We start from the raw sequence: 17,148 nt of genomic DNA, 5'->3' as shown, positions 1-17,148 counted from the left end.
CAGCTTTAAATGCAGGCCGTGGAACGAAAGGGGACCACTGCTGTCTCCCCGAGCTATCCTGCCCCAAGGGGACACCGGGCCATGTCTGGGGACATCTGTGCTTGTCACGGCTGGGTGAGGCCAGCATTGAGGGGGTGGGGCCAGGGATGCCGATCAGCCCCCAGAGCACCCAGAAGACGCCCACAGAGAACGACCCGGGCCCCAGCGTCAGCAGCGCCCAGGGGCAGAGACCCTGCTCCAACATTATTCTGACAAGCTGGCTCCCCCAGAATCCTGCGAGGGCAGGGACTCCATCCCAGGCACTTGTCACCCTCAGAGGTGACGCGGAGCAAGGCAGGGCTGAGACAAGTCTTGGGGATGAACTTACAAGCGTGTATCCCCATCCACCAGGTACTCAGCGCTGGGGGGGGGGGGGCTGTCCCCTGCACACTCCGGCCTCTATCACCCACCTTGTGCAGCTGGCTCTTTCCAGAGTCATCTCTGGTCCCTGCCCTGGGTGGAGTGGACTCTGAGAACAAGGACTTGAGGGCAGGCTGGTGGTTGGAGAGGTGCAGAGAACAGCGTGGGAAGAGGGGAGGAGACGGGTGCGCCGACACCGGCTGCCTCAGTGGGACCGCCCCCTCCCCCATCCCGGAGACTCCGGGCACGTGCAAACACATACCTTGGCACAAGCCACCAGGGTGTCCAAGGAGTTGGGGTACTTATGCATGAGCTCCTGCTATCGGGGGAGTCTTGGCGGGGCTCCCGGCCCTTTAGCCCACCACAGTCCTCGACTTGCAGACGCTGGCTGTTTGAGTCTCCAAACGGTCGGGTCCAAGCAGAGTTGAATCCCGTCCCATCCCCTCCCGTGGTTCTAAATACTTGTGGAGCCTTCAGAGGGCACCCGGCACTTTCGTCTTCAGCTCTGGAGTGAACCACCTGCGACGAGCCACCCCCCTCTCGGGGACCAGCCGCAATTCTTTATTGTTCTGAGATGCTCCAGATACCAAAATCATGAAGACCAGAGGAGACTCAGGCCTGCCTAAATCAAGGGAAGACACTATTATCTTTGTAAAAGTAATTAATTTTAATAGTTAAGATTTACCCAAAAAGTAGGGGCGCCTGGGTGGCTCAGTGGGTTAAAGCCTCTGCCTCCGGCTCAGGTCATGATCTCGGGGTCCTGGCAACGAGCCCCGCATCGGGCTCTCTGCTCGGCGGGGAGCCTGTTTCCTTCTCTCTCTCTGCCTGCCTCTCCGCCTACTTGTGATCTGTCAAATAAATAAAATCTTTAAAAATCACGGTGGACATTTCCCTCCCCCAAGTAACCAGAAGTAAAGAGTCTGACAACATCTAATGTTGGTGAGGACAGGGTTCCCTAGAACTCCCGTGGGCTGAGGCTGGCCGCGGGGACTGTGTGCGTGGGTCTCACAGACTCAGCAGTCAGGGTAAGGCAGTGAAGCGATGCCAAAGAAATTTAATTAAATTTCCTTCCTTCCTACCTTCCTCCCTTTCTTTCTTTTTTGAGGGCGGTTCTTTATTTGGGAGCTTTTTGTTTCTTTTGTATTTCACTAAGTTTTTTTTTAAGATTTTATTTATTTTATTTGACAGACAGAGATCACAAGTAGGCAGAGAGGCAGGCAGAGAGAGGAGGAAGCAGGCTCCCCGCTGAGCAGAGAGTCCGATGCGGGGCTCGATCCCAGGACCCTGGGATCATGACCTGAGCTGAAGGCAGAGGCTTTAACCCACTGAGCCACCCAGGTGCCCCTATTTCACTAAGTTTTTAACTTTAATTCCAATGTAGCTAGTGAGCGGTGTCATTTTCAGGGTCCGGGATGATGACTCAGCGGCTCTGTGCGCTGCTCTGTGCCCGTCAGAAGCGCGTCCTTCCCCTGCTTTGCCCTTACCCGCCCGTGAAGGGGACCTACTTCCTAACTCCAGTTGTATGACGTGCAAAGCCTGGAGAATGAACAAATGGTGTTGCAAGCGGGGCACGGTTCTCGCTGGGGGTTGAGGCATCGTCTAAGAAGGGTCTGGATGTGTTTTACGTTGTGCTCTGGACGGGGGTTACTTGGAGATGGAGGTGGAGAGCCGGTGGGGGAGAACCGACGGAGCTTGTCCCTTGAGACTAGTGCACGTGTGTCCTTTTTGCATGTGGCTCTCTCTCCCATTAGAAGAAAGGGGAAAAAATAATTTTTTTATATTTTATTTATTTGACAGAGAGAAATTACAACTAGGCAGAGAGAGAGGAGGAAGCAGGCTTCCCGCGGAGCAGAGAGCCCAAGGTGGGGCTCAATCCCAGGACCCTGGGATCATGACCTGAGCCGAAGGCAGAGGCTTTAACCCACTGAACCACCCAGGCGCCCCAAAATAAAATAATTTTTAAAAAGAAAAAATAGAGTAAATTAAGAAAATAGAATAAATAAAGAAAATAGAATAAAACCAGGTCTGGGCTGGTGGGAATATAAAATGGGGCCACTGCTGTGGTGACTGTTTTAGAGGACCTCAAAAAATCAAACGTACAGGTGCTATGTGACCAGCAATTTCATTCCTGGGTCTACGCCGAAAAATTGGAGAACTGATATTTGCACACTGTGTTCACAACATTACTAAAGATACCCAAAAGGTAGAAACGACCCAAGTATCCATTGGTGGTTGAACAGACAAGCAAAATGTGGTCCACCCATAGGATAGGACATTGCTCAGCCTCAGAAAGGAAAGAAATCCTGAGACCTGCTGCAGCGTGGATAGACTTTGAAGACCTTGGGCTTGGAAATATGCCAGAAGGACCCGTCCCGCAGGACCCCACTCCCGGGAGGGCCCCAGAGGAGTCCCTTCCGCACAGAGACAGGAGAGCCGGGGCTGGGGCAGGGGTGGGGGAGTCCGTGCTTCATGGGGACAGAGTCTCTGTGTGGGGAGATGGAAAGTTCTGGAGACGGGGGGTGGGGGTGGTCACACAGCAGTGTGAGTGTGCTTCAAGCCGCTGAGGGGTGCACTTAGAAGTGGCTAACAGTAACCAAACTTACGGTGGGGAGCATTTCATAATGTAATAATTTTTCAAATCACATGCACCCCTGAAATTAACATTATGTTGTATGCTGCAAGAAAAAAATCACATAGTTAACACTCACCATCTTAATCCTTTACAATTTTTGCGGGTGCTTTATCACCATTTTTAAAAGTGGTAGCAACTGTAATCATAACGACCAGCTTTGCAGACGAGGGTAGGCTCCTGCCCCAGAACCATGGAACCCTCGGAGAGTCCTCTTCCTGCATTCCTGCCGTGTCCTTTGCTTTGTCCTGGGGTCAGTGAGATCATTCTTGGCAAGACTGGAGAGACGGTTGCCCCTGTGTTGCAGGGGAGGAGGATGGCAAATCCGTATGCCAAGTTAAAGGTCCTTCCAAACCGTGGAAAGACATCCTCGTGGAGAAAGATGTGCGTGACGGGTTGTGTTAGAAGGAGCAAGGTACGGATTAGCAAGCTCCCGTTTGTACTTAAATACGCGTGTCCCTACATAAGCGTGCTTGCATACAAATAGGCTCTTTCTGGCTCGCAAGAAACACGTTACAGTGGTTGTAGCTGGGAGGGACGAGCCGTAGACTGTTGGAGTCTCTCCTACAATGGGAGATCCCCTCGTGCATACACATCCACACTCTCTGCCACGTGTGTTTGCAGGGTCTCCTGGTAGAGCTGCCGAAACACATCCCTGCTCCCTTCACAAGAGGCTTAACAGTACGTATCCTTTACCCACTGCTGGGTAACCAGCCACTTCCGGAACTCTGCGGCTTCCAACAAAGATCACGGAGTTCACGCCTTGCTCTGTAGTCGGCAATCCGGACTGAACTCAGCTGGACAGTTCTCCTGTTGGTCTTGCCTGTGGTTTTTCACATACGAGTGTCATTCTGTGGGTCAGCGGTCCGCTGGTTGGTCTAAAGGGCTTCAGCTGGGGCCGGGGGGCTCGCCTCTACTCTCCGGTCTTGTCCTCCAGTAGACCAGCCTCATGGTGTTCTGATGTCAGTAAGAAGAGCATAAGAAATGAAGCTTCCAGGGCTGCCTGGGTGGCTCAGTTAGCTGGGCATCTGGCTCTTGGTTTTGGCTCAGGTTATGATCTCAGGGTCATGAAATTGAGCCCCGCATCAGGCTCTGTGCTCAGTGAGGAGTCTACTTCAGACTTTCTCTCTGCCTCTGCCCTCCCCCCCCCAGCAAAATAATAAATAAATCTCAAAGAAGAAAAAAAGAATGGAAGTTTCCAGACCTCTTGAAGCTCTTTTGGGAGGCTTTCAGGACCCACACTTTCTCTTAGGAAGGGTTGGCTTTGGGTGCCTGCGTGGCTCAGTTATTTAAGACTCTGCCTTTGGGGGGCACCTGGGTGGCTCAGTGGGTTAAGCCTCTGCCTTTGGCTCAGGTCATGGTTTCAAGGTCCTGGGATCGAGCCCCGCATCGGGCTCTCTGCTCAGCAGGGAGCCTGCTTCCCCTCTCTCTCTGCTTGCCTGTCTCCCTACTTGTGATCTCTCTTTCTCTGTCAAATAAATAAATAAAATATTTTTTTAAACAAAGAATCTGACTTTAGCTCAGGTTATGATCCCGGGGTCCTGGGATCGAACCCCGCCTTGGGCTCCCTGCTTGGCGGGAAGCCTACTTCTCCTTCTGCCTCTGCCCCGCACCCCGTTCATGGTCTGTCTCTCTCAAATAAAAACTTAAAAAAAAGGGGCGCCTGGGTGGCTCAGTGGGTTGAGCCTCTGCCTTCGGCTCAGGTCATGATCTCGGGGTCCTGGGATCGAGCCCCGCGTCGGGCTCTCTGCTCATCGGGGAGGGAGCCTGCTTCCTCCTCTCTCTCTGCCTGCCTCTCTGCTTGCTCGTGGTCTCTCTCTGTCAAATAAATCAAATAAAATCTTTAAAAAAAAAAAAAGAAGTTTAAAAAAAAAAAACTTAAAAAAAAAACTTTAAAACTTAAAAAAAAACTTAAAAAAATTAAAAAGAAGAAGGTTGGTTCAGGACAGGGTCTAATCCAGCCTTACCACTTATCTTTGCAAATAAAGTTTTATTGAAACCCAGCCACATGCATTCATTAACACGTCATCCGCGACTGCTTTCCCACCACCACGCTGCACACTTGCGCTGTGATCGCAGAGCCACACGTTTACTCGCTGGTCCTTTACGGGAAGCATCCCAGCCCCTGATACCAGATGGCAGAACACGGGCCTCTTGGACTCAGCTGCCTTGCCGTGCCTACCATGCTTGCAGGGGGCTGGGGCAAGGCACATAACACGAGCTTCCCCGGCATTCTCCTGCTGGATTTGGCCCCTCCCTGGGCTTTTCTGAGCCCCCGATCGAGCTTACAGGAGCTCAAAGCACAGTGCACAGTGGATCGCCTCTCTGTCCTTCACCCGCACAGAATCCCAGACCCTCCCGGCCCCCGGCCCCCCGTCTCCACAACACGAGTATTTTCTCCCAGTGGAAATGGAGCTCGTGACCATTTCAACTACACTGATGGCTTCTATGCCACCCCCGCAAGGCCACAAATAGGAATTCTTTGTCATGGGGAAGCCCAACAAGCACAGGACAACATCTGATCGCCAGATGCTCTGGGAAATCTCAGTGGCTTCACCAGATCTCCCCCAGCGGCGAGGGGTGGTGCCTCCTGCTTTTGGGGCCACTTTAAAGGCTCGGGAGTGACCGCAGTGACAGCAGAGAACCGAGAAACCACCGGCGCCTTCTGCTCCAGGCTGCAGGCCACCGTCACCTCTGAAGCCCAGGCTTCCCCAAGTTCCCTGCAATGGGACTGTTGGGCAACTCAACCAATCATTTCCAATTATTGAGCGCCGAATGTATGCCTGGGCTAAGCCAAGCACGTGGTCCACACAATCTCACTTGGTCCTGCAGGGACGCCAGGAGGGACGTTCTTTCCGTGCCCATTTCCTACGGCTTCTGCACCCAAGTACCACAAGTGAAAACAACACGAATTTACTCTCATACATGCATCGTCGCTCTGGAGCAGCCTGACTCCTACACTGGGCTTCGTTCACTCCCTTCCGGAGCCTCTAGGGGAGGACTCATTTCCTCGCCTTTTGCAGCTTCGAGAAGCTGCCTGCCTTCCTGGGTTATGGTCCTTCCTCCGTCCTCAGCGCCAGCAGCATCTCGAGCTGCTGCCTCCCCGACCATCTTCCACTGTTAAGGAGCCTTGGGTCCCCCCAGACGATCGAGGATAAACTCCTCATTTTAAGGCCAGCTCATTCAAACTTTAATTCCATCTACAACCTTAATTCCCTTTTGTCACGTGACCCAACATAGTCGTCAAGTTCCAGTGATTAGGAGGTGGACGTCTTTGAGGGGCATCTACCTACCTGCCATACTCTACCAACATCCCATTTTGCAGGTGAAAAAAAGGAACCCAGGCGTCGATGGGCTCAGTGATTATCTGAGTCACAGGCAGCCAGTGAGTGGTTAAGCTGAGTTGCTCTAACTCCCGACCCCAGCCTGTTAGCCAGTGCTGTCCCCGGCGGGATGCCAAGTGCCTGTGGGCAGGAGGAAGGCAATGCAGAGCAGAATATAGGATTTACTTATTTAAAGATTTCATTTACTTATTTGTCTGAGAGAGAGAGAGAAGAGAGAATGAGAGAGGGAGTGCACAAGCAGGGGGAGCCGCAGGCAGAGAGAGAAGCGGGCTCCCCGCTGAGCAGGAAGCCCGATGAGGGGCTCGATCCCAGGACCCCGGGATCATGACCTTCGCTGAAGGCAGACATTTAACCGACTGAGCCACCCAGGCGCCCCTGAATATAGGCTTTAAAAAGCAAGAATCCAGTCTCTCACTAAGTGAAGTAGGCAGGTCTATTGGAGGGCACTCCACGCCGCCCCCCCCACGATAAAGTCCCTGGAGTGTGAGGTTACACCCCTGTCATCCCCTTAGACCAGGCTGCTGTATCTTACCCCCCACCCCTGCCCCTCCAAACACACACTTTGGCAGGGTCTGGACTTCTCGCTTTCTCCAGGCAGCTCGGAGCTCTCCGCGGTACTGAAACCGCCCCCCATACCCGCCCCGCTCCCACCCCACCACCGCCTGTCTTTCACCGCCAGGGGTCTGGGGCTCTGGTGTCCTAACTCTGGCCACGTTTTGCTGTCTACACCCCAGGACTCCTTTTCCCCCACCCCAGCCAGGTCCTCATGGGCCTCGAGTTGGTGGGGAGTTCTAGGGCAGCCCGAGAGCTTAGAGCTTTCCTGGAATCTCTAAATATTTTCACATTTGGAGAGACCCAATGGGTGTGCGGTAAGCAGAACTTTGACTGAAGAAAGCCCTCCCTTTACGGACATATCTCGTAGGAATTATGCAAAGTCACTCCTGGACAACCTCAAGTGTCCAACTTTTGGTTTCAAATTATACCAGTTGTTTTGAGCAGACTGATTAAACACAAAGGACAAACAAAAAAGAAACTGTCTGGGGCACCTGGGTGGCTCAGTGGATTAAGCCTCTGCCTTTGGCTCGGGTCATGATCTCAGAGTCCTGGGATCGAGCCCCACATCGAGCTCTCTGCTCAGTGGGGAGCCTGCTTCCTCCTCTCTCTCTGCCTGCTGCTCTGCCTGCTTGCGATCTCTGTCTGTCAAATAAAATAATAAAAAAAGAAAAAGGGAAAAAAAAGAAACTCTCTTCTGATTTTTGTTTTGTTTTGTTTTTGAGCACATGGCAGCCTCCAGAAGCCTCTGGTCAAGAACACAGGGCTTGGGGCGCCTGGGTGGCTCAGTGGGTTAAAGCCTCTGCCTTCGTCTCAGGTCATGATGCCGAGGTCCTGGGATCGAGTCCCGCGTTGGGCTCTCTGCTCAGCAGGGAGCCTGCTTCCTCCCCTCTCTCTCTCTGCCTGCCTCTCTGCCTACTTGTGATCTGTCAAATAATAAATAAATAAATAAATAAATAAGAACACAGGGCTCTTGGAGTCTGTTGTTGTTGTTGCTGTTAATTGTGGAAAAATACGTGTAACATCAAATTTACCATTTTTAAGTGTATGTTTTCATGGCATTAAATACATTCACAGTGTTGTGTAACCATCAACACCCTCTATCCCCAAAACTTTCCATCTTCCCAAGTTGAAATTCTGTCCCCATTGAACACTTAACTCCCCTTCCATCTCCCCCCCCAGCCCCCCAGCTCCCACCATCTACTTCCTGTCTCCAGGACGTTCCAGATTCTTTGCCGTTTTAATGTTCCAGGATCACACCCAGGGGACTGCGTGGTATTTAGTGGTCATTTCTCCTCGAGCTCCTCTTGGCTGAGACAGTTTCTCAGATTTTCTCATTTTTCATGACCTTGACAGTTTTGAGGAGTGCGGATTAGACGTTTTTTTTTTTTCAGCGTAACAGTATTCATTGTTTTTGCACAACACCCAGTGCTCCATGCAAAACGTGCCCTCCCCATTACCCACCACCTGTTCCCCCAACCTCCCACCCCTGACCCTTCAAAACCCTCAGGTTGTTTTTCAGAGTCCATAGTCTCTTATGGTTCGCCTCCCCTTCCAAATTTTTTTTTTAATAAACATATAATGTATTTTTATCCCCAGGGGTACAGGTCTGTGAATCGCCAGGTTTACACACTTCACAGCACTCACGATAGCACATACCCTCCCCAATGTCCACAGCCCCCTCCCCCTCTCCCAATCCCACCTCCCCCCAGCAACCCCCAGTTTGTTTTGTGAGATTAAGAGTCATTTATGGTTTATCTTGATTAGACGTTTTATAGAATGTTTCTCAACTGGGGCTTATCTGGTATTCTTATGACTAGACTGCAGTTATGGGTTTTAGGGAAGAAGATCCCAGAGGTGAGGGGTCATCCCACATCAAGGGTCCGTGCTACCAATACGACATCACCACTGATCTTCACCTGGCTGAGGTGTGTATGTCAGGTGTCTGCACTATAGACCACTCTCTACTACACCCTTTCCATCCAGTTTCCATGCAGGCAATGGTTATGTAGAGCTCACATTTTTAAAAAAGATTTTATTTATTCAACAGAGAGAGGCACAGCAAGAGAGGGAACACAAGAAGGGGGAGTGGGAGTGGGAGGAACAGGCTTCCCGCCGAGCAGGGAGTCCGACACGGGGCTCGATCCCAGAACCCTGGGACCATGACCTGAGCTGAAGGAAGATGCTCAACGACTGAGACCCCCAGACGCCCCTATGTAGTTCACATTTATAAGTTGGAAGTTATGCTCCCCCTCCTTGAGAGTTGAGTATTTCTGGGAATGGTTTCTTAATTTTTCTGCCTGGGAGGTCTACTTCCCCCTTACTTCTTCATGACTTATTTACATCAATATGGAGTCACAGATATTTATGTTATATTTGGGGTTTAATCCAATATTGCTTTATTTCGCTGCAAAAAAACTGTTTCGGCTTTGGGCAGTGGGAGTCCTTTCAGCTGGCTTCTGTGTCCTGCTGATTTAACCCCCTCTTTGCGGTGGGTTTTTAAGCTTTTTAAAAAAGATTTTATTTATTTATTTGATAGAGATCTCAAGTAGGAGGAGAGGCAGGCAGAGAGAGAGACAGAGAGGAGGAAGCAGGCTCCCCACTGAGCAGAGACCCCCCCTCCCAATGTTGGGCTCGATCCCAGGACTCTGGGATCATGACCTGAGCCAAAGGCAGAGGTTTAACCCACTGAGCCACCCAGGCGCCCTGTGGTGGGTTATTTTTAAACACTTACTTACTGGTACCACCAAATGCTCCAAGCTCCCTTTGTATATTTCTTCAGCCTAGAATCAGCCGTCTCTCCACTGAGCTACGGACCCAGGCTAAGCATCTGCATTTGGCTCAGGTCTTGATTGTGGGGTCCTGGGATTAAGCCCCACGTCCGTCAGTCAGGCTCCCTGCTCAGCGGGGAGACTGCTTCTTCCTCTCCCTCTGCCTGCTACTCTCCCTGCTTATACTCTCTCTTTCTCAAATAAATAAACAAAATCTTTTTTTTTTTAAGATTTTATTTGACAAGGAGAGACACAGTGAGAGGGAACACAGGGGGAGTGGGAGAGGGGGAAGCAGGCTTCCTGCTGAGCAGGCAGGCCAGTGGGGGGGCTCAATCCCAGGACCCTGGGACCATGACCTGAGCTGAAGGCAGACACCTAACGACTGAGCCACCCAGGCGCCCCGAATAAACAAAAATCTTTAAAAAAAAAAAAAAAAGTGTGGGACAACATTGTTGTCTAAAATCGCAGACTGTCGGAATCTTTGCTTGTTCCAGTCTCACTTGTGGGAATGCATATTGCTCTCGTCCGCAGGGCCTGAACCCTCTAGGTCACCCTGACCCAGAGAAGTAGTCCGGATTTCCCATCCAGGTGAGGACTCTAAGCTACCTGGACACATTTCACATGGCAGTTTGCAGGGAAACGAGACCCCGCACCTGCGTCGTAGGCCGAGCTCAACGCGGACGCCTTGCCGCATTCGCTCTGTCTCGCTTCGAGCCCGTCCAACCCCGCTTCACGTGAACACCGGATAAACTCTACCCTTGCCTCAAATCCTACCACGTTTCCTTTTATCCTTTTCGGGGAGACGCTCCATACATCCCCTCTTAGGCGGTCTCCTGCCGCGGCAAGTTAACCAGCCTAACTTTCCGGGACCCCCGCTGTGTCCCTGGACGTCACTACCAGACGGGCTGTAAGCAGGGAAGGGGGAGGTGGCGGGGCGAGGCCCATTTCGGAAGCAGCGAAAGAAGCTGGGATTGGCCGTTGCTCCTGCGGGACGAGACTCCGGCCCCGCGGTTGCAGCGCGAGCGTGACGAGGTCAGGGACGTCCGGTCACCGCCCCCACTTCCGGCGGACGCTGGGACGACAAGGCAGAAAGAAGACACAGTTCAAGTGCGCTGCTCGCGGGAGGGAGGACGGGCGGGATCGCGAGGGGCCGCGGGGCTGCTCTATGCGCGGGAGCAACAGGGCCGCGACCCGCCTCCCCGTTCCGCCCCCAGCGGGGACCTCTGCCCCCGCGGCCGTCTGCGGCGAGGGTCTCAGGAGCTCGGACCGCCAGATCCAACACCACCTCTGCAGGGTTCCCGGTCAGCCCGGAATTCGGGTAACCAGCGAGTCAACGTTGGGATGTACGTCCCAGATGTTTAACGGGACAGGCTGATAACTGGGCAGAAGTCACCTTCACCGGAAATTCCAATTTCACCGGCAGCCCTGTATCTAAAGTGGGGACCCCTCCCGAACCCAAACACCCGCCCGACACAGAGCAGCCTTCTGGGGAAATGGCCCCAATCCCCTCCTGCAGCCTGGGCAGCCATCTTTATCGTCATGTGATGCTGTCATGTGACCATCCTCCACCGCGATTGGCTCCCTGGCCAAAGCCCGCCCGCCGTGGTTGGGGAGCAGCCTATCAGGTGGGCGGGAGTTCTGGCCAATAGGGCCTTCGGACGGTGACTCGATGGCCCAATCAGAGCTTCCGTCCGTGGGATTATTTCAACCTGGGGACGCCTAGGTGGGAATGTGAGTTCAAATCCTGCCTCCGGCCCGTAGCCGCTATCTGTGTCGTGACGGAGGGTCGTCAGCCTCTGATTTTTAAAGAAGATTTCTTTCTTTATTTACTCACTTACTTATTTGAGAGAGGGGAGGGGGTGCAGGAGCGGCAGGCAGAGGGGGAGGGGGAAGCAGGCTCCCCGCTGAGCAGGGAGCCCCACGCGGGGCGCGATCCCGGGACCCTGAGACTATGAACCCAGCGGAAGGCAGAGGCTTCCCCGGCTGAGCCCTCGGGCGTCGCCCCTGATACGTCTGTGGACCGCGGGTGGGCGTGGACAGACCGCGGGTGGGCGTGGACGGACCGCGGGTGGGCGTGGACGGGCCCCGGGTGGGCGTGGACGGACCGCGGGTGGGCGTGGACGGGCCCCGGGTGGGCGTGGACGGACCCCGGGTGGGCGTGGACGGGCCCCGGGTGGGCGTGGACGGACTCCGGGTGGGCGTGGACGGGCCGCGGGTGGGCGTGGACGGACCCCGGACGGGATGCCGCGGACAGGGCTCCAGTAAACTCCGTTGTGCGCCAGCATCGTGATCACGGACGTCAGCGTAATCGTCATCGCTGCCCTTCCTCCTCCCGTGGGGTTAGACCAACGGGGACCGCCGTGACCCCACTTCACAGCCGGGGAAAGCAAGGGCTGGGATCGTGCTGCTGGGCTGAGCGACCGGCAGAGCGCTGGCGGGGACCAGGCCCCTCCAGGGTCCCCTGCCTCCTTCCTGGAAGCCTGACCCCCGCTTGTGCTGCCTCCTCGCCTCTCCATGCTCCCCGCAAACCTGGTGTCTGCAGTTTCCAGGACCTCGGGTGATGCAAGATGATGGCTTCGTTGCTGGGACCGGCTCCCTGGCCCCCCGGGGACTGAAGCAGCCTGACTGGTGCCTCTGGGGGGAGTGGAGGTACCAAACTGTTCACCCGGGAGCCAGGCCTAGCCCCAGGGACTCCACCATGCACAGGCAGAAGGGAAAGGTGTTTTCTCACTCCAAACCAGAGGACTCATGTGCTGTCAGGGACCAGGATGCTGGGTCACTCGGGCAGGCCACCCCCGTCTGTAGTATCCAGGTTCCTGGTCTGCGGGATGGTCACTGTAGCAATCACATAGGTGCTCTGTGAATGAACATTGTTGACAAACCACGTGTTGGTGGGACTAGACAATGCCGGGGTCCTGGAAGCCCCAGCCGCTGTTGGGCACCATCTGGTGAAACTAAACATAAGCTTAACCCGTGGCCCAGAGATTCCACTCCTGGATGTGTGGCCAGGAGAAACGAGAGCACATACCCACCAAAAACACACACAAGCATGCGCATGACTTAGATAAATCACACACCATCCAAATGAAAACCTTTTGTGCTTAGAAGGACGCCATCAAGAAGATGAAAAGACAACTCACAGAATGGGAAAAAATAGTATCTCCATAGCAGGTACCTGGCATGGGACTTGGGTCTAGTCTGTGTAAAGAACTCTTACAAGTCGACGACTTAAAAATAGCCCAACAGAAAAATAAGTGAAGGTTCTAATAGACGGTTTTCCAAAGAAGATAAAGAAATGGTCGATGAGCTCCTGAGAAGGTGCTCAGTATCATCAGCCATCGGGGAATGCAGATCCAAAGCACACCAAGCTATTGTTTCACACCTGCTACGGGGTCTAGAATCAACCAGAGAGAAGATATCAAGTGTTGGAGAGGGTGTGCGGAAACTGGGACACAAGTCGGCAGAGAGACAGGTGGGGGTGGAGGGTGGGGCAGGAAGCACGCTCCCTGCTGAGCAGAGAGCCAGACGCAGGGCTCAATCCCAGGAAGCTGAGACCATGACCTGAGCCGAAGGCAGAGGCTTAACCCACTGAGCCACTCAGGTGACCTAGGGCAGTTGCTTTTTGCAACAGTCTGGCAGTTCCTCGAAGATTAGGCATAAAGTCATCGTATGACTTGGCCGTTCCGCTCCTATTAAATGCCTAAGAGAAATGAAAACGTGTCCACACAAAAACATATACATGGAGCGGCCACATGGGGTATGAGTCCACGTGGGTGACGTCCAGAGTCTGCTTCTCCCTCTGCCCCTCCCTGCACTTGCTCTCTTTCTCTGACAAATAAATAAAATCTTTAAAAACAAACAAAAAACCCCACTGCGCTGTACATTTAAGGGGGTGCATTTCATGGTATGTAAATCGTATCTTCTTTTTTTTTTTAAAGATTTTATTTATTTATTTGACAGAGAGAGATCACAAGTAGGCAGAGAGGCAGGCAGAGAGAGTGAGAGGGAAGCAGGCTCCCTGCTGAGCAGAGAGCCCGATGCGGGACTCCATCCCAGACCCTGAGATCATGACCTGAGCCAAAGGCAGTGGCTTAAACCACTGAGCCACCCAGGCGCCCTAAATCGTATCTTCTGAGATAATAACAAATACACAGAGAGGTGTCTGTCCCCAGTCCCTGTCTAGAGCCCCTATAACTCTGGAATTTCCTAAGATAAGAGCGTTAGGAACATCTTTGGTTCTACCATTGGGTCTCTGTCCCCAGTTCCTGACACTGAGCTCCTAGATCCCTTGGCATTTCCTGGGTGACAGAAGTGTCTTTCGTTCTAATGAGATGAACTCGTGGGCTGCTGGAGGGGAGCAGGTCACCAGAGAGACCATGATTAGAAGCTTGGAGCTGTCGGGGGGCGCCCGGCCAGCTCAGTTGCTGGAGCGTGTGACTCTTGATCTTGGGATTGTACGTTTGAGCCTCACGTTGGGTGTAGAGATTGCTTTAAGAATAAAAATTTAAAAAAAAAAAAAAAGCTTGGAACTCTCAGCCCGGCTCTCATCCTCCCCAGGGGATGGAGAAGGGCTGGAGATTGAGTTAATGATCTGTCTTGGCCACATGTCGAAACTTCCGTAAAGGCACCAGCTTTGGGAAACTTCCAGTTGGTGAGCACGTGGGGGTGCTGGCGGGGTGGTGCCCCCGGGGAGGAGACGGAGCTCCGCGCCCCCCCACCTGCCTGGCCGTAGGCCTCTCCCCCACCTGGATGTCTGTCTGTATCCTTTATCCTATCCTTTCATAATAAGCCAATAAACAGCAAGTAAAATCGTGTTCCTGAGTTCTAGCAGCTGCTCCGAAAAACTAATCGCATGCAGGAAGGGGATTGTGAGAACCTCTGATGTACAGCCGGTCAGCGAGAAGAAACACAGCTGAGAGCCCGGACTGGGGACTGGTGTCCGAAGAGAGAGGCAGCCCCATGGGAGGGAGCCCTGAACTTGCAGGGTCTGCCGTAGACAATGCCAGAACGGAGTTAGATTGTTGGGCTCTCGGCTGATGTCACGTCTGGGGTCAGACTGTCGTCAGTGTGATGTGTGAGTGCAAAGGAGACACCCACGGGAGGAGGGGAGTTTTCCTGGGCACATCCCCATCGCTCTTATTATTTTAAAAGGTGGGGAGGGGGCCACATGGGGAGAAGTGGTTCTTTGTTTTAGTCTTCCCTATTCCCAACCCCTCCCTGTGTTAGGTGAGGCTGAAATTCTTCTAACTGTAAGAAGTCGGTTCCTACCCCATGGGGTGAGAGGTCCCTGACTTGCTCTGGCCAATAGGGTGGGAGCAGGTGCTCACCAGCGGGCGGGGGAGGAACACGATGCCTGCTGTAGCCTGGCCACAGGAGGGTTTGAACAATCCCACTTGGAGCCAGCACCGCGCCGAAGTCAGCTCACACTGGCTCGTAAAGTCCGATCGCTAAACACGTAGACTTCTGGTGACCTGGGTTTTAGACACAGCTGGTGTTGGAAGTTCAATCGTATAAAAGTACACTTAAATAAGTTCTCTTTAAAACACACGTGGTCGATACCCAGAACTCACTACTCCCATTTGTCTCACCAACCTCTTGGTGTCATTGATTGCACTCTGGGCATCCTTCAGATTATACTAAATATAAATAGGTTATATTTTCAGCTTATTTACATTAATTGTGTCAGTACTGTCCCTACAGATTTGTTTCTTGAAGCCTAACCCGGTGTGTTGAGATTTGGAGGTCAGGCTTTGGGGGTGATTAGGTCACGGAGGGAGAGTCCTCCTGTGTGGGGTTGGTGTGCTCATAGAAGCTGACCCCAGACGGCTGTCTCACGCCTTCCGCCACCTGTGGACACAGAGAAGAGACAGCTGCCTGTGAACCGGGAAGCAGGTCCTCACCGGACCCCAAATCTGCCAGCACCTTGAACGTGGACTTCCCAGCTTCCAGAACTGTGAAACATAAATGCCTACTGTCTGTGGCCCCCCAGCTATGGTATTTTTGCCACAGCAGCCCAAAGGGACCAAGACACTGTGTAACGGTCCACCGCTGAACACCTCTTTCCAACTCTGCCCTCAGTGATGGCAGGATGGTCATTGAGATCAGCCCCCGTGGGAGTATTTACACCACAGAAATTGGCAAAGGTGACAAACACCTCCATCCCCATCCCTTCCCCTAAGATGTAATGGAACATTTAGCAGCACACCCTGAGGGGAAGACACGTGGGACAACACGAAGCTTGGAACCAGGAGCGGCTAAGATGAGGTTCGCTCTATGGATGCCCCGCAGACCCGAAGATGGGGTAGATGATTATCGTCAAAGGTTGTTACACAGCATTATCGTCACACTTGCTGACTGACACAGGTGTCCGCGTTATTGGACTGGAAGAGCTGCAGAGCAGGAAGCCAAGGGCAGAAGAGTCTGTTGATGGGGACACGGTTGCCCAAGAGCCCAAAAGGGCCTGGGAGCAGGGAGACAGATAAGACACCTGGGTCCATATCCGTGGGGTTCTGGCTAATTGACCCACTTCTCTGAGCCTCTGCTACCAAGAGCAAATTGAGATGACCCTCACCCACTGTCCCGAGGATCACAGTAGAAGAACACACGTGGGGTTTGGCACAGACCCTCTGGGAACGCTCCTGCAAGGTGACCTTGCCCAGCTCAGCTTCTGTTATCGCTCACCCTTCAATCACACCAGCTTTCTCTCTGTTCCTCCCCCATGCTAAATTTGTTCTGACCGTTCTCTTCGTCCTGACATCTGCCTGGTCATTTCCCCAAAACTTCGCTTGGCTGCGAATCTGTCCTCCATCTCTGTTCATTGCCAAAGTCAGTACACAGTAGACACTCGGCGTGGTGGTGGTGAGCGAATGGATGAGCAGACAGAAGGAGGGAGGGAGGGAGGGTGGACGGTTGGGTGGAGGGTGGATGGATGGAGGGGAGGATGGATGATACGTGGACGGATGATACGTGGACGGATGGGCGATTTGTAGGTGACAGAACTGATTTGGGGCTGGAGCTGGAATTGATCGCAGGTGCCCAAACCTCTGGCCGGGGTGCCATGCTGGTGCTCCAAGACGAGAACAAGAACATTTCAGAGAAGAGCCGTGCCGTCTCTGAGCCCGGCTCCCACTGCTCTCTGCTGGCCGGCCCGGACACTGCAGGCAGTCCGCCCGCCGGAAATGGCCCTTGGCAAAACCATCATTCTTCATACACTCGGGGGTCACAAGTCCGACTAGGGTTTCACTTGACTAAACCCAGGGACGGGCAAGGCTGGTTCCTTCTGGGGGCCCCAGGGAGACCCATCTCCTGCCTTTTCCAGCTTCCAGAGGTGACACGGCCTTGGCCCACGGCCCGTCCTCCCTCCTCACGGTCAGCACTGCACGGGCGTCTCCTCTCTTAGACTCCCACCTTCTGCTCCCCTCTGTGTGGTCCTTGCGAGGACACTGTCCTCCCT

The sequence above is a fragment of the Meles meles genome, chromosome 20, assembly GCF_922984935.1.
Source record: "Meles meles chromosome 20, mMelMel3.1 paternal haplotype, whole genome shotgun sequence".
Lineage (NCBI taxonomy): Eukaryota > Metazoa > Chordata > Mammalia > Carnivora > Mustelidae > Meles > Meles meles.
The sequence above is the reverse complement of the archived record's forward strand: the minus strand, read 5'-3'. Positions refer to the sequence as shown.